The sequence below is a fragment of the Ornithodoros turicata genome, chromosome 1 (assembly GCF_037126465.1).
Source record: "Ornithodoros turicata isolate Travis chromosome 1, ASM3712646v1, whole genome shotgun sequence".
Taxonomy (NCBI): domain Eukaryota; kingdom Metazoa; phylum Arthropoda; class Arachnida; order Ixodida; family Argasidae; genus Ornithodoros; species Ornithodoros turicata.
The window spans coordinates 195,182,250-195,185,811 of record NC_088201.1 but is presented as its reverse complement, the minus strand read 5'-3'; the positions used below and the strand labels follow the sequence as shown (position 1 = coordinate 195,185,811).

At 44.0% G+C, this 3,562-nt stretch overlaps 1 long non-coding RNA gene across 1 annotated transcript; it reads left to right on the top strand.

Annotated features, from left to right (window-relative positions):
• Positions 1–1,633: 1,633 nt before the first annotated feature.
• LOC135374698 (uncharacterized) lies at positions 1,634–3,160 on the top strand. Its single transcript, XR_010417081.1, has 3 exons — positions 1,634–1,760; positions 1,884–2,001; positions 2,985–3,160. It is a non-coding gene; the product is annotated as an uncharacterized LOC135374698 (long non-coding RNA).
• The last annotated feature ends 402 nt before the right edge of the window (positions 3,161–3,562 follow it).

Sequence of the window (3,562 nt, the reverse complement as noted above, 5' to 3'; positions counted from 1 at the left end):
TCATGTGTTCTATCTTAACTCGCACTTGCTTCCCGACGAAAACCGCAGTAGCTGTCTCGACGCGGTCGTAATCGGCGGCGTTTCTTTTCTGGCCTCTTTGGTCCCCGATACGGCTACACTGTTTTCACAGGGGTTATCAAGTGCATCGTCATGGCATCTGACCAAACGAAGTGTTTTTTATTGCACGGCAGCTCACTTATTGCTTCCGACGACACTGCAGTAGCTGAAGTGGAGTCCGCCAATCTTGCTTTTCAGTGGACCAGACCGTGGTTGAGGAGCTCAGTCGAAACTCAACCGTTGTTGTGTTGTGCAGTCAACCACGTTTGGCGCTGCAGTGTAACACTCTCAACCACGGTTGAGTTGACGTGGTTGAGAGCGCTAGTGTAGCGCTCTGAACAGCGCAACTCTAGCAGCTCTAGCAGCTAGCAGCTCTAGCAGCTCTAACAGCGCACACTGAAGTTCCGTCAGGGGCAGCCTTTCACTATGGCCCTTAAACGACCGTCATCCTGCGGATTTCTTTAGAGGGGAGCACGGCAATCATCGTGTTGGCATGGATAACCCTCTTCCTGTTTTGCAGGTTTTGTGTTCCGTGCCACTGTTATTGGCTTACTAATGCAGCAGTCCTCCAGGCACACTCATTCAAAGCCATTGAGGGGCAAAATTGAGGGGCACTGTATTTTCTGTATCTGAGGATTTCTGCGATCGAACAAGAGATATCGGGAAAAAAATATGGGAGTCTGCAAAGGATGAACGGAAGCAAGGCAGCTCTGTACGTTTGGTAGATAACAAGTTGATTGTTAAAGGTCAGATATGCCGATTTTGAAGTGCCGCAGAACTGAGCGATATTCGCGCTGTGTGTTCATTACCGAACACTGAATATGTGTCGAAATATCTTGCTCCAACTGTTCGTGGTTTTTTAGAAAACAGTTTTTTTAGTTCCCACGCCCGGCCGTCAGACCGTCGGCAGACCCTGCGCACGGGCGCACCGACGTCACTGCTCTGGGTTTATCTGTCTTTGGCTTGGCATGGACTCTTGACTTGGCTGCTTGGCTTCTTTCGTTTCCTCCTCTGTGCATCGTACATAAGCGAACAGCTGTTATGTTGTTGCTAAGCCGGAAACAAAGCATGTGAATGTTTTTTTTTTGGCACAGCGTCGTTTGGAAAGTGCGCTTCCTTGTTCTGACCTTGCCTTTTATGGGCTGGAGCGATATGATTCGTGAATATGCCACGGCGAAGTTGTCGAAGATGCGACGGTGCTACGCTGTTAGAACAATTCATCGGGGCATTCAAGTGTTACCTATTATAAGCTGCCAAAAGACCACGCAGTGCGAAGCTCTTTGCTGACAGTGGTGCCTGCTAATTTCCACTGCAAGGATTTCGTCCACGAACGTTATCATAGGTTACGCGCGACTCCAGAGGCAATTTGGAATCTCGGCACGAAATCGTCTGATGAAAATCTGAGGTGCCCGACGCATAACATTTTGAACGTGCCACGGATGATCAAGGCAAAAAACGAGAGCAAAAAAAGGTAAGTCGAGGTTCAGATATAAAAAATAGCGAGCTTAATGAATCGATTGTGCAGCTGTCCTACTGCGCTTACTCTGATATAACCACGATTAACAACACAATAGTACTATTGATACTCTAACTTCTGAATTACCACAGGTGCACGCTGAAGGCGGAAATGAAGCATGATCTGGCTTGCATCTGGTCATGAAGAAATTGCTGACACGTTAGTTGCAGTCCACCTCCACCAACAGGTATGACAATGTGATGTTATAATTTGAGTATTCATCTATGTTCAACTTTTCATGTGCACTCGCGTGCAGACATCTTGACACCACTTTTAAATCTGCCCTCAAAGTTACAACCTGTGCTTTCAGGGTGGAAAACAAAGGTCGCCATTCCGATTAGCTGCTATCTCCCAGTTCAAGCACTTTTGTGTCTGGACACTGGTTCCTGTGGATGGGGTGTTACAAGCTTTACTGTCTGATATAGAAGGTACGTTACATTAGTTCAGTTAATTTGTCTTTTGCACATTTTTGTTACTGTTAGCTGGATTACTGTTGGACATACAATCCTTTGACACACCGAAGCTGATGTCGCCTCTGATAACGTTTTAGAATTTTCAGTGTCATCAACGTACATTGAGGAAGGTGCCTTTACTATCTGTGAATCTTTAACTGAAGAATAGCCCAGAATTCATGTTAACATTGTCTACTCTTATTATTTCACTGTCTGTTTTCTGAGAGCTCAGAAAAATGGAAACTATTTATTTGTCACAACTTCACACTGGATACTGGTGTGGTACTGGCTTGACATGTAAGCTAAAATACCTGGATTCTGCAATAATTGTGTTCAACTTGGTGCATTACCGTGGGCAATGCCACATTCACTACATTTTTAGTGGGTCCGGTGCACAAATACTGTGTGCATACTGCATACATACATACTGTTCGATAGGCAAAAATACCTGAGCAGTGCTGTGTAGTCTTTTTACCCAAAGTCCATACTCTTACTGCAAAGTCACAGTACGTAGAACAGCAATGTGCAGGTATGCTGCGATAGAGATTCACAACAGAAAGTAGACTGTTGAGATCTAAATTTTAATGAGACGAGACTTTCATGCACACGGCTGCTCTTGTTAATGTCTAACATGAAGCTACAAAATCCCAGAATGTATAAAACATGTTGTAATGTAGAGAGCGAGGGGTGGTACAGACATAAAGATAATTATATAATAAAATAAAAAGGGGTACAACTCCCCCCTCAACTCAACTTGACAACTCAATAACTCTACTTATTCTCTACCTTACAACATGTCATATATTCTGGAATTTTGTAACTTGATGTTAGACATCAAGAAGTACAGCCTTCTGTGCAAAAGTATTCTTTCTGTTGTGCACAATCATTACACAGTAAATGCGACTATCCATTTCTTGTCATTAAATGCTTTTCCTTTCTTTCTTTCTTTTTTTCTGCAGTGATGAGCATCCATAAGGACACATGCCAGAAAGGGAGTCTCTTTGGGATGACAAACCCTCATCACCTCATGAGGATACAATGGTTGACGAATGGTTCTCAAGCACATCGAAACTTCCAACAAATAATTCATGAAAAAGCCAGTCAGTGCTAGCACCAGGAATTGAACGTGGACCGTCCTGCTACCAGTGAGAGATGTTACATTTCAGGCGCTCATTGACTTTTGGTGAATTACTTGTTGACTTTGTCCCAAGGTGGAGCTCGCCACAGCTCATTTGCTATCTGTTAATGTTGTGGCATGTGTTGCGTTTTTCTCTTTGTGTGTTCCAGACTCAGAACAGTTCATTTGAATCAGGTCAGGTACGTTTCATTTAGACATGGCAAACATAAAGTACTGCTACGGCCATTAAGCGTGAATAGAAACCTGCACATTATCTATGATGTAAAACCCCAAGACTAGGGAACACGAAGGGACAGACACAAACATGTCCCTTTGTGCTCCCTAGTCTCGGGGTTTTACATATGCATCATCTTCACCAGCTCACTTGCTTGCAGCCATTTTTTCTGCACTTTATGTTCA